The following is a 13,989-nucleotide window of genomic DNA, read 5'->3' as shown; positions in this document are numbered from 1 at the left end:
AATCTAGTGTGATATGCAGATGACGCCAGTATGCACGAACCAACCTTGGGGAGTGGGAATAATAAAAAGAAAGAAAAACAAACAAAAGGTAACCAAGTCAGTAAGGGATATTAATAGAATGCTCGCAATATTAAATATATTTTGCAATATCACGTAATAAATGTCATGGGCGGCTTCCCTGCCGTGCCCTATGACCCCTTGGGCGCGCCCCGTGGCGTCCTAGCAAGCCTCCCAGTGCCTAGCGCCACGGACGGCCCCGTGGTCTTGGTTGCGCCAAGTGACAAGCGCGCATGTGCCTCTGTCGCCCCACCGATATCCCTCGCCAGCGCCCAGTTGCAGGCAGATGCCAACAGCGTTGCACATGCAGACAAAGCCACGCGCGCAGACCGTGATGCCAAAGACAATGTTGCTGACAACGGACTTGTTTCTGCCTTGTAGAAAACTAAGTCCTTTTCATTGTAAATATAGAGTAGTTTTATTTCATGTACTTCCATTATGTTTTTCTAGCTTAGTCAAGTCTAGTCTTGTAACTTTGGTTTATTTCTTTTAAGCACTATTAGGGGGGATCAAGCAATCAAACTTTCTAGCAAGCAAACAATTCTCTATACTGGTGTCTCTCCCCCTCGACACCGTGTTGCTTTTCTGTAATAGCTTTCATTAATGCAATCAAGCTTTCTTTCATTCTCAATTCTCATTTCTGTTCTCTCAATTGCTCTTTGACATTGGTTTTCCCGTACGACACTGACAATCTTGTCTACCGTACGGAGGGGACCTCAGTTGGCAGACAGTAATTGTACTGACATCAGTTGCTTAGCCTTACGTCGCCCTTCCAAGGAATCTCAGGAAGGCGTCGCAAAACAGTTGGTATCAGAGCCTAGGCTCGACATCGGACGAGGGAACGCATTTCCATTGCCACCATTTCTGACCATGGTGAATCATGGGGACCGCATTGCGGCCCTTGAAGAGAAGGTTGACGTATTACGGCCCATCGTGGATACGGTGCCTAAACTAAAAACTAGCCTAGTGCAAAGGTTAGATGACCTGGACAGCAGAGTGCTCCAGGCCGAAGTTGAAATAGAAAACATCAGTCGTGACTTTGAGGGTGAACAACAAACGGCAGCCACAGAGGCAGCTAAAATTTTTGGCAAATTCGAGGGCCTCCAACAGGAGCGTGCCGAGGATTTTGCCTACAGGGCACAAGAGGTAGACAGAGTGACTGCCATGCAACATACTATAGACAACTTGACAGACCAGCTCAATGTTGTCAATGCTGATTTACAGGGCCTGCTTCGAGGAGGCGAAAACCAAATCGTGGGTGCTGTGAACCAAGTTTCCGCGACACAAAAACTGAAAATTCCTGAGCTAAAGCCATAGAGTGGAGCTAGGAATGCCAAGGAAGTGGAAAACTTCATCTTTGACATCGAATAGCACTTTGACGCCGTTGGGGGCCTAAAAGAAGCTAAGAAGGTAGCAACTGCTACCATGTATCTTCAGGGTGATGCTAAACTCTGGTAGCGGGTGAAGTACGAAGCCATCAGGGCCGGTGAAGATGCTCTTGAGACATTGGCAGAACTGAAGGCAGCCATACGCTTATAGTTGTTCCCCAAGAATGTTGAATACAACGCAAGGAGAAAGCTATGGGAGCTCCGCCAAACCAAATCACTACGGGACTACGTGCGGGAATTCTCCGCGCTCATGCTAAACATACGTGACATGGGGTACAAAGACAAGCTCTTCACCTTCCTGGAAGGGTTGAATCCTTATGCCCGTATGGAGCTACAAAGACAAAGGGTAGATACCCTAGCCAAGGCGATCCAAGAAGCTGAATGCCTTGGGGACTATCAAGTGGAAGCCCGGAAGGATAGGCCTCAACCGCCTGCCCGAGCGGGATACAAAGGGGGCCAGCCTAGCAATGGTGGACCTAGCAAAAGTGGGGGAGATCGGAGTGCAGCCAATTCTAAGGCTCCCTCCTCAGGCAGCAATAGTGTTGCGTCAAACAACAATGATAGGGGGAGAATGCCTCTTTCAGGATGCCATCATTGTGGCGGACCATATTGGAATAATGAATCTCCACATGCACATATGAACGCCCATCAAGCTTTTGATGATGGGACCGATGACGACTCAGACAATGCGGACCAGACTGAACCAGTAGGTGCCTTCAATGCAATTGTTGGCTCTATTTCTAAGCATTAGCGAAGACTAGTGCTGGTATCCGTAAGAAAAAAGGACCCATGTCCAATCACCAAGAAAGGGAAAAAGAAGGAGGATGAGGGGACTCCTCTTAAACAAGAGAGGACCTTGATGTTCGTCGAGATGAAGGTGAATGGCAAGCCCATTCGGGCGATTATAGACACAGGTGCTATCCACAACTACTTAGCCTCATCTCAGGTGGAGCGCCTTGGTCTAGTTGTAGGAAAGGGTAGAGGTCGTGTCAAGGCTATCAACTCACCTCCTCAGCCAGTGGGTGGAATATCCAAATATGTACCAGTGAAGCTTGGGCCTTATGAAGGAAAATTCAACCTGCGAGTGGTGATCATAGATGACTTCGAGTTGATAGGTTGGTTGGAATTCCTAAGGCAAACCAACACCATGCCCGTACCATATGCAGACATGCTACTGATGATGGGAACAAACGGGGCCAAACCCTGCATTATCCCGTGCATGCCCATGAAGATAGCCGTTGAGAACATCTCGGCCTTGCAGTTGAAGAAGGGAATCAAAAGACATGAACAAATGTTCCTAGCAACCCTCTGCATTAAAGATATGGAATGCTCCTCGGGTCCCATTCCTGCACCCGTGAAGGAGCTACTACTGGAGTTTGAAGACGTCATGCCACAAGACATGCCAAAGTAACTCTCGCCTAGGTGCACTGTGGACCATGAAATTGAGTTGGTGCCGGGTGCGAAGCCACTCGCCCGGGCGCCTTACAGAATGTCACAACCTAAACTCACCGAGCTTCGGAGATAATTGACGGAAATTCTAGACGCAGGGATCATTATGCCCTCCAAGTCCCTATACGGGTCCCCTGTTCTATTCCAAAAGAAACATGATGGCAGCCTGCGACTCTGTGTGGATTATCGGGCTCTAAACAAAATCATCGTGAAGAACAAGTACCTTATTCCGATAATGGTAGACTTGTTCGATATACTAGGTTGTGAGACGGTGTTCACCAAGATAGACCTGAAGACAGGTTATTGACAAGTTCGGATTGCAAAGGGTGATGAGCACAAGACGACCTGTGTGACAAGATATGGGTCGTATGAATTCCTGGTTATGCCGTTCGGCCTAACTAACGCTCCAGCCACATTTTGCACCCTGATGAACCAAGTCTTCCAAGAGTACATTGACGAATTCGTGGTTGTCTATTTGGATGACATTGTGGTATATAGACAAACACTTGAAGAACACCTAGAGCACTTGTGGAAGGTCCTAGCCCGATTGCGGGAGCACGAACTGTATGCGAAGCTATCCAAGTGCTCCTTTGCTCAAAAGCAGATTGACTTCCTCGGACATGTCATCGAGGAAGGGCGGATCAAGATGGACCAACAGAAGATTCAGGCAATCACAAATTGGCCGCCGCCTAAGGATATCCACGCCTTAAGGGCGTTCCTTGGCCTATGCAACTTCTATCGGCAATTTGTGAAAAACTCCCTTATTGCAGTTCCATTGACAGAACTCCTCAAGAAGGTCACGCCTTGGGATTGGGGACCCAGGCGAGTGGAGGCCTTCAACACATTGAAAGCGGCTATGTCTAGTAGCCCCGTCTTGGCCCTCCCTGATTTGGCCAAGCCATTCGAGGTGCAAACGGATGCATCCGACTATGCCCTCGGCGGAGTCTTGCTACAAGAAGGGCATTCTGTAGCGTACGAGAGCCGGAAGCTGAAGGATGTAGAGCGGCGCTATACCGCCCATGAGAAATTGGTTGTCGTCCATTGCTTGCGTATTTGGAGGCACTATCTACTGGGGACCCCGTTCGTGGTCAATACAGACAACACAATTGTTAGCCATTTCATGACCCAGCCGAAGCTAAATGGTCGACAGGCCAGGTGGTAGGAACTCTTAGTGGAATTCAACTTCAACCTGGAGTATCGAAGTGGGAAGACTAATCATATGGCTAATGCACTCAGTCGGAGAGCTGATCTAGCATCGGTGTGCCTACTCGCCACCCTAAGGGGGAGCGAAGTAGCCACCTCCATCAAGGACCATTTGGTTGATTTTGTAGGACAGGGCAAGACTCGCCAGTTCTACATGGAAGATGGTTTTCTGTAAGTGAAAGGGAACCGACTTTATGTTCCTAAATGAGGAGATCTGCGAAGGACTCTTCTGGCGGAGTGTCATGATACTCTGTGGGCCGGCCATCCCAGCGAAGAACGCACCATGGCGTTACTTCGCCGTGCATATTATTGGCCTCAAATGGCCGATGATGTCGCTCAGTATGTGAAGACTTGTCTAGTATGCCAGAATGACAAGTCGGACCGCTTGACACAAGCGGGACTCTTGGAACCACTAGTTGTCCCAAAGAGACCTTGGGAAAGCGTTTCCCTTGATTTCATCACCGGATTGCCCAACATCAGAGATCTCACAACTATCTTGGTTGTGGTGGATCGGTTTTCCAAGTATGCTACCTTTATAGCAGCCTCACAATATATATCAGCAGAAGATACGGCTCAATTATTCTTCTCTCATGTCGTCAAATATTGGGGCCTGCCCAAAGACATTGTTAGTGATCGCGACTCACGCTTCACTAACAACTTTTAGACCCAACTCTTTAAGTGCCTCGGTTCAAAATTGAGTCACAGCTCAAGTTTTCATCCGCAATGTGATGGCCAGACGGAGAGGTTCAATGGTATGTTGGAGGAATATCTCCGCCACTTTGTAACCGGATCGCAGAAGAATTGGGTGAAGCTTCTGGATGATGCTCAACTGTGTTTCAATTCACAAAAGAGCTCTAGTACAAACAAAAGTGCTTTTGAAATTGTTACCGGACACCAACCACTACTCCCACACACCGTGAATGCACCAAACATGTCAAAATCTCCTCGAGCTGCTAGCTTCTCAAAAGAATGGAAGCAAACTTTGGAGATAGTGCGGAGCTATCTCGTCAAAGCCCAAAAGCGGATGAAGAGGCATGCTGATCAAAATCGTCGCTTTGTTGAATACCAAGTAGGAGACAAAGTGATGGTCAAAATCCCTAAGCGGTACTTATTTGCCGGGGTCCATGACCCTCACCTATTGCAAAAATACATTGGACCCTTGTCCATTGAAAGGGCATTGGGAAAGTTGCATACCGGGTGGATACCCCAGCTTGGTGGAAAATTCAACCCGTCTTCCATGTCAGCCTTCCGAAACCTTTTCGGGAAGACATGGAGGATCCTTCACGAAGCCAGCTCACAATACCCAGTATTTGAGGCCCCAATTCAACTGGGAAAAGGCGTGTTGAAGCTATCCTTGATGATAGAGTGATTCATGCCTCAAGGAAATATCACCAAGAGTTCTTGGTGAAATGGCAGGGCTGTGATGCAGAGAAGAATACTTGGGAGAGGGGAACAAACCTAAAAGCCTAAAAGAGCCTAATTGGTGATTATCTTGCATGTAAGGCACCGAGGACGTCGTCAACTCAGGTGGGGGAGAATGTCATGGGCGGCTTTACATCCATGCCCCATGACCCCTTAGGCGCGCCTCGTGGCATCCTAGCAAGCCTCCCAACGCCTAGCGCCACGGATGGCCCCGTGTTCTTGGCTGCGCCAAGTGACAAGCGTGCATGTGCCTCTGTCGCCCCACCAATATCCCTCGCCAGCGTCCAGACGGAGGCAGATGCCAACAGCATCGAGCACGCAGACAACACCGCGCGCACAGACCGTGATGCCAAAGACAATGTTGCTGACAACGGACCTGTTTCTGCCTTGTAGAAAACTAAGTCCTTTTCATTGCAAATATAGAGTAGTTTTATTTCATGTACTTCCATTATGTATCTCTAGCTTAGTCAAGTCTACTCTTGTAACTTTGGTTTATTTTTTTAAGCACTATTAGGTGGGGATCAAGCAATCAACCTTTCTAGCAAGCAAATAATTCTCTGTACTGGTGTCTCTCCCTCTCGACACCGTGTTGTTTTTCTGTAATAGCTTTCATTAATGCAATGAAGCTTTCTTTCATTCTCAATTCTCATTTATGATCTCTCAATTGCTCTTGATATTGGTTTTCTCGTACGGCACTGACAATCTCGTCTAGCGTACCGAGGGGACCTTAGTTGGCAGACAGTAACTACACTGACATCAGTTGCTTTGCCTTACGTCGCCCTTCCAACGAATCTCAGGAAGGCGCCGCGTAACATAAATTGCATCCCAATTTGGGGGACCTCGTTGTGCACGAGGTAGGCCTAAGAGACACATAGACTCGGAAAAAATTGATTCCAATAATTTTGTCATTTCATTAATGCGAAAATAAATCAAATCCTTACTAAATCGACAACAATAAGAAAGTTACTAGTCGCATTTGTCTTATTACAATCGAAATCTAAAACTAATCGCATTTGTCTTATTACAATCGAAATCTAAAACTAAGTTAGAAAGCAGTAAAGGACATCATTTCCTAATCTACTTGGTCCAAGAAGGACCTTCCTCGTGCTTGGCTCTCTTGACTCCATCAATCAGGTTCCCTAGGTCGCACATATCCAACAATAGGTAAGCCTTTGCTAGATGCCCTCCTTTACTATCATCCGTGTTTTGACTATCTGAAAGCCTCTTCCTCATCTTTTCCTCAGCTACATCAACCCTTATTCCAAATATTCCAATCTTTATGTTGACTTAGTGTCAATTTCCCTCCCTTCGTTGATTACTTCCATATCCACTTTGAGTTGTTCTAGATGCCTAGCTTTAGACTCGAAGACCCTTTTGCGTAACCTCCTATACTTGACCTATGCTTCAGCAACATCATCTATGATCCTGTTTTTGAGATTAATTCACGGCTTGACGTCTCCTGCTATATCGTCTACTAGCCATGATGGGTAGAAGTACACATGACCGGCATGATACCAGTCTGGCTCAATAGTTTCTTTTTCCAAAATGACCTTCTAGTTCCACATATGTTGTTCCTCGAACTTGAATGGAATGACGTCCCCTTTAAAATCTGCTTTGTACTAGACCATGTTGGAAACATGAGGTATAACATGTTCTCTTCCCGCTTGTCTTATTACCCTTATAGGAGCACCAGGATAGATACCTCTCAGCCCGATCAGTACCAAATGAATAGTCTCTCTTGACCTGATGATGAATTCACTACTAGGAAACCATTCAAACATCCAATGTACCTGCTCGTCTATCAGATTGCTGAAGAAACACACCCAACTCATAGAATTTCCAGGTTGTGCAAACCTGTCGGGGATAAATGTCATCTTCTTTGGGTGATGGTAAGCTGTGTATTCATTCAACGGTCATCACAGAAGCTCTTGGCGATATTCTCCCCTCTGGAAATGTTCCAATAACCAGACTTGCAGTAAAAGATTACAACCTTCGAAGTGCCCGAATCCTTGTTTGCACCGATTTATAGCGCAGTACATTTCAGCTAAGATCATGGGGATGATAGTATAGGTTTGTCCCTCGATGCCTTCCATCAAAGTCCTGGCGTCCATGGTTAGATGAGTATGGATCCTTCCCCCTTTCATTGGAAATATCAACAACCCCAAGAAGCAGACGATGAATACATAAACTCGACGGTGCGTCCAACCCAAGGAAGTAATGGCGAGTTCATCATGATGAAGGTGATATGACTTACTGTGCCCATAACGCTTATAAAGGAATTCAAATGGGATGTATGACTTCTTCAAACAAAGCAACTCATCATTTTTCTTGAAACCTAGCATTTTTAGAAAATCGTGAGGGGTGCGATTCTCTGGCACTAATAACCCTTGACTATCCCATGGCAGCTTAGCAAAACCTCCTATTTCTTCTAGGAGAGGAGTCATTTCTATGTCACCAAAGCGGAAGATGGCCCTTTTCTCATCCCAAAACATGGTAGCAGCCTCGATCAATGCCCTATTTGGTCGGATGTCTAGCAAAGACGACAAGTTACCAAGGACTCTTCTCACATGATTCTTGTTGCAAAGCACGAGGTTTCTCCACTAATCAAGTATCAGAGGTGGGATGTTTTGGACCATGCCAAACCTGGGGACTTCGTGCTTCATCTTCTGCAAATAAATAAAGTTAGCCCTCTCCCCCTCCAGATTCAACCATTTACACAATAATGATCAACATATTGGCACATTTTCTCCACGTAATGCACATAACATGGTAGTGTCCATTGGGATTTTGGAAATCCCATCGGACTTTGGACAAGGCTTATCTTAGCGGGCTATTGTGTTAACAACGTCATAACCCGTACTGGGTTTAACATGATGCATGTACATTTGATGTTGGAGTAAGGTTTCTAGAATGGTCTAGACTGGTACTCTCAAATGGAAAACTTGAAAGGGAAAGGCACGGGACCGTCGACTGCACCGCTGAGAGACTAGTCTGCGCAAATAACCTTTTAGATTTAAAAAGGGCGATTCTGGAATAGCGCGGACACTCATCAAGCGCCGCTATGTTGATAATTGGCACGAGTGGAGTATGATGTGGAGCATGCTTTATGCAGAGATAATAACACGTTGCCATGTATTTGCATGATAAATATGTACAAGCAGTAAAAACGATAATAAGGTAAAACATGAAAAACATAAGAAAGACAGACAAAGAATGAAGTTAGTTTATGGAATATATGCGAGAATGTAATAAAGCAAGTAAGGGAGTAGGGATGGGAGAGGCATGATATAGCAGTCAAAATAAAGAGCAGTCATAGCAAATAATGGGGAAGGGATGTGCATGTCATGACGAATTAAACAAATAAAGGTGAACGGAAAGGGATGAGCATATTAAATAAAATTTAAATAAATAAAGGTGGAGAAAGGAAAGGATGTGCATGTTATAACAAAGAAAAATAATCCATATAAGCTAAGTTCATTATGGTAAGAGCCTAAGTATATCCCCAGCAGAGTCGCCATGCTGTCGCGCCCCGTCTTCTTGCGAAAGCGGGTTTCGATGTTGTGACAACTCTTTTGGATAGGAGATAGACTGCTAAAACAAGAAGAGTCACCACCTAATGGTTTTAAAGTGCGTTAGGGCACCTATTATGCAGATAACTCTGTTTGACTAGTCAACGCCACCAAAGATCGGGTAAGGGCTCAAATTACCTCAAAGAGAAGGTGTTAGGCACTCTTCGAGGTCCACAACTGTGGGTCCCGGTCGAACTTAAGACTATGTGTATTATAATTAAGCAAGATAAGCAAAGAGAGTAAGGGTGGAAGAAATTTATTATAACACAATGAAAAATAAGGATTACAAGGATATAACTATAACGGTCTATATTAGACGACTAAATGTATAAAGAAGGAGGGGGGTCCTAAGTTTTTTTAGCCTAAAGGATCACCCCGTGCAACATAAATAATACTCCGCAACTCCCTTGAGGTAGGGAGTTACTCATATTATTCAGCGAGCACAGACTATCATCCCCTGCTACCCGATTACTATGTTAAAGTTGTTTACCTAAATGCTCTCTAATTCAATTCTAATTCGTACCCTATGTGTACACTACCCATCCCATGCCTATGGTCGAGGAGGCATTGAACCTCTATTCAGGGTGGTTCTAGACTTTACTTAGGCTGCTCAGAATGGCAAAACTAGGTGACATACAAAACAAGTAGGACTTCATGTAAAGGGCAGTTAAGGGCTCAAGTTAGCCTCCACAATTAGACAACAAATGCACGCGAACAGATTCTCACATTAGGCATTAGACAGTTTCTGAATTGAGGCAAATTAAAGCCATTAAGCCCTGCAGACATGGTTTCTATATAACCTTGGATTCAAACGTGCAGGCAGTTTTAGATGCAAGGTGCCACTTTAAACTAATAGACATGATTTCCCAACAACTATACAGTTTAGGAGTATTTGGTCTTGCATGCTGATTATTGGAATTACAGGTTATAAGTTATTAAACCTATAGACATGATCTCTAGGTGATTTACGCATTAGGGGGCAGTGTAACCATTGGAAATACTCAGAACTACTCATGTTTGATCCTATGGGCATGTTTTCTAATACTGGCATGGCATAAGCAATGAAACAGTGTTTGAAAGTTCAGCATTAATACTTTAAAGCGAGTGGTAATACCCTATAGGTAGGATTTCTAACGATTGACGATTGAAACTAATTTTTTTATACTTAGCCCCTATAGGCGTGTTTTCTAGGTGAGCAGCATGATAACAATAGCAAATTAACCAATTAAAGTCCTATAGGCATGATTTCTAGATGAAGATCAGTAGAACATAAGCTAGTATAATTTTATAGGCATGGTATCTAACAAATATGTTGCAGTTAAACAAATTGAGGGAATGTTTATTGACATTTGTTTCCTATAGACATGATGTCTAGTAACACATAGCAGTAGTCATAGGAATAAATAAAGCACTTATGCTTTGATAGTAAACAAGTTGTGTGAGTGTGTGATTCTCCTAATGGCATGATTTCTACCAGTGTTCATGGAAATTGAATAGCATATATGGCAGGTTGGATAAAATAACAAGTAGATCATACGAACGCTATAGGCATCTTTTCTACCCTTTTATGTCGGCATTGGAGTATACCCGTTTCCCCTATTTCACTAGCACCCCAATTGTTTATTACAAAATTATTACAGACCCAATGATAAATATAAGTACAAATATTACATGAAAGATAATAATAGGCCTACAGTAAGCCCAACAGGAGATACCCAGTATTGCCTGAGCCTTCAACAAACGCTTTCTTCATAAACAACATACCCAGATCCCAACAGGGACTATATTCAATAGCACAACCCAGAAACCATAGAGGAACTCAAACCAAAACAAACGTCAACAAATTGACCATACGACCCAAACATTGAATCACACAGAAATCACTTAAACAGCCCAGTTTGCATATTCAGTAGATAGAATGAGGAAAGAACTGAGTGTCAGAGACAGCTCAAGTCTCAGTAGTAAAGAGAGTGGCCAAAGAACCCAAATCCTAGTGTGTTAGAGTTCACAAGGGTCTCAAATGGACCCCGAGCAGTGCTCACACTAGGGAGGTCAACAGTGGGAGCCTTGGTGGCCTTGGCTTTCAGCCGGCCAAGAGTGATAGATTTAGAATAGTGTAGGTAACAAATTAGAGTGAGAGAACAATGGTTAAGGGACAGAATTTGAAGAGATATATTTTAAGAAAAAAGCAGACATAGCAAAGTTATCTAAAACACAGAACAAGCTAGTTAAGAAGGTCAACAAGACTTAAGGCAAGTTGCTATTACAGGTTAAACACTTAGCAAGAAGTAACATATTGGCAGAAAACACATTGAAAGAGTTAGAGGAGAAACAAGTTTTTTCCTGAGATTAGCATACAAAGGTGCATAATACCAAATGAGTCTAAGTAGAGCACTAACTTAAAGGGATTAAAGCCTAAGGGTCCAAATTATGTTGAATATCCATCACAACACTAGAAAGAAGACATGCCAATTTATCATTAAGATAAACAGTATTAAACACCATAAGGAAACACAGATTAAGATAGCCACCCTAAAGGTTCCAAATAATCACTAAGGCTACAGAATCAGACATGCTCAGTGACACAATAGCAGGGGAGCAAGTCATGGTTAATAATGAAGGTCTTAGCACAGATTAGAACACATTACAGATGCGAGTCAGTCATTATAGGAATTTAGAACAGAGTAGGAAAGAAAACTCATGTCATTCAGGTACCAACACATTAGGCTAATATGAACTTAAGAGGGTCTAAATCATTCAGGCGAAGCATATTCAAATAACATATCTCAAAACTGGAAATTTTAGGCAAAATCAAATGCTAAAGAGGTACAGATCATAGGACGAGTTCAATGCTAGCAAAGTTACACACAGAGATAGCACAGAAACACATTATGTCACGACTTCAGAAGTATGGATATGCAAATCATGAATATAGAAGAACGAAATTGTAAAAGCCAAGTGACTTACCACTTAAACAGACAACAAGAAAGAACAAATTCCATAGTACTCTGAATATCAACAAAGATCAAGAATCCAGAATCTTAGTGCGTCAGAATTCCCAAGGGCTTCAAATGAACCCCGGGCAGTGCTCTCACCAAGAAAGGTTGAAGAATTGAATTCCGGTGACCTTGGCTTTCCGCCGGCCATGAACCGAAGTACAGAACAAGAGAATGAGAGAACAATAGAGTAATAGCTTCAATTTTTAGTGAATCTCGTAAAAAAAGAAGGCATGTCCATAAGGGGGGATTTATATAGTGTTGATATTGAATGAACCAACAAGGAAATTAACTGATTTAAACATAGATAAGGAAAGAAATCAAGTAAACATGGACTAAAAAAGGTAAAATCTCGCATGCAAGTCAGTAGAGTAACAGCAAAGGAAAAGTATCAAAATTCAAACCCTAGTTAGGGTTTTAAACTCAAAATCGGCCAACTGGTATGAAGAATCCAGTTTCACTTTGCGTATATGGATGGGATATCATCCATATCTTCAAGATTGAGTTGATTCTCGTCTGATATATAGGTGGTATTTCCCAATTTTGGCAAATACCTAAGTAATACCAAAACCGTGTAACCAGTACCAAAAGGATCCAGATATGGTAAGCAAATAGTGGTCGAATCCCATTATCAGTGGGATTAGGAGAGGGAATTAAGGGGAGGCGGTCGGGGTTCTTCAGAAGAGAGAAGGGGAGACTGAGAGCGTTTAGGGACGGCGGGTTAAAGGGGAATGGGTTAGGGTTTCAGGTCTAGGGTAAATAAAAGGGTGGGGTGATTATAGACCGTTTATCTTGAAAGATCAACGATCGAGATTAAGGGATAAATGGGGCGGGTCGTGTGAAACGGGTACCGACCGGGTTAAGGGGTCATTTGGATTAGGATTTGGGGTTATTGGGCTAAGGTATGAGTGCTTGGGCCATTGAATTGGTCCGGAATTGGCCTTGTATTAGGCTATAAATTAAATACATGAAAATTGTTTAAAAAATAATTGATGGATAATAAAATATCACTTGTGCAATAAAATGATTAAAAATAATAACTTAACATTATAAAAATATAAAAATTCTATTTTAGCCCAAATAATGTAATTATGCATAGCGTATATATAAATAGCTTAAAAATACAAAATATAATTATATAAAACAAAGTAAAATATTATGAAGCATATATATGGATGCAAAATAATAAATTTGGATTATTGAGCCATCACAAAATAATTTAAAGGGTAATTAATAAATATTTGAACAATCTAAATGCAAGAAAATCAATTTTAAAGCTTTAAAATTATGAAAAATTATTGAAAATGCTTGCATAAATCTTGTAAATTAAATAATGATACAAAATGATATCTTGAAAGTTTATACACTTATTTGAAAAATATGAGGGCAAAATTGGGTATCAACACATGTATAGAGACATACCTGAAGTGCCAAAAAGGTGAGGATAACAACTTCGCATGTCGTGATCGGTCTCCTACGTCGCCTCATCGATATGTTGACCTCTCCATTGAACCTTCATCGAGATAATGTTCTTTGACCTCAACTTTGAATTCAAAGATATGCTAAAATGACTTTTGCACTTCTTCAAGTGACTTTTGAGTTTTCTAAGGATAAAAAGAAAGCAAATGAAGCTTCAAATCTAACTGGATTTCAAGGGATAACAACTATTCACGTCACTATTCATTGGACTTATTTTAATTTTTTTTCTTGTTATTGCTCACGCTACAATAACCCTTTTTTTGCTATTTTTTTTGCGCTTGTTTTTAAGAAACCCCCAAGATTACCAAGAATGAAATCTTGATAGAATCGCTCTGATACCACTTGATAACAACAGGAATAGCGAAAGACGTTAAGTAGAGAATAGAAAGATAGAAATAAGGAATCTTGAAAGAGATTGGAAAAAAT

The sequence above is a fragment of the Nicotiana attenuata genome, chromosome 9, assembly GCF_001879085.1.
Source record: "Nicotiana attenuata strain UT chromosome 9, NIATTr2, whole genome shotgun sequence".
Classification (NCBI taxonomy): domain Eukaryota; kingdom Viridiplantae; phylum Streptophyta; class Magnoliopsida; order Solanales; family Solanaceae; genus Nicotiana; species Nicotiana attenuata.
This window is presented reverse-complemented; position numbering follows the sequence as displayed.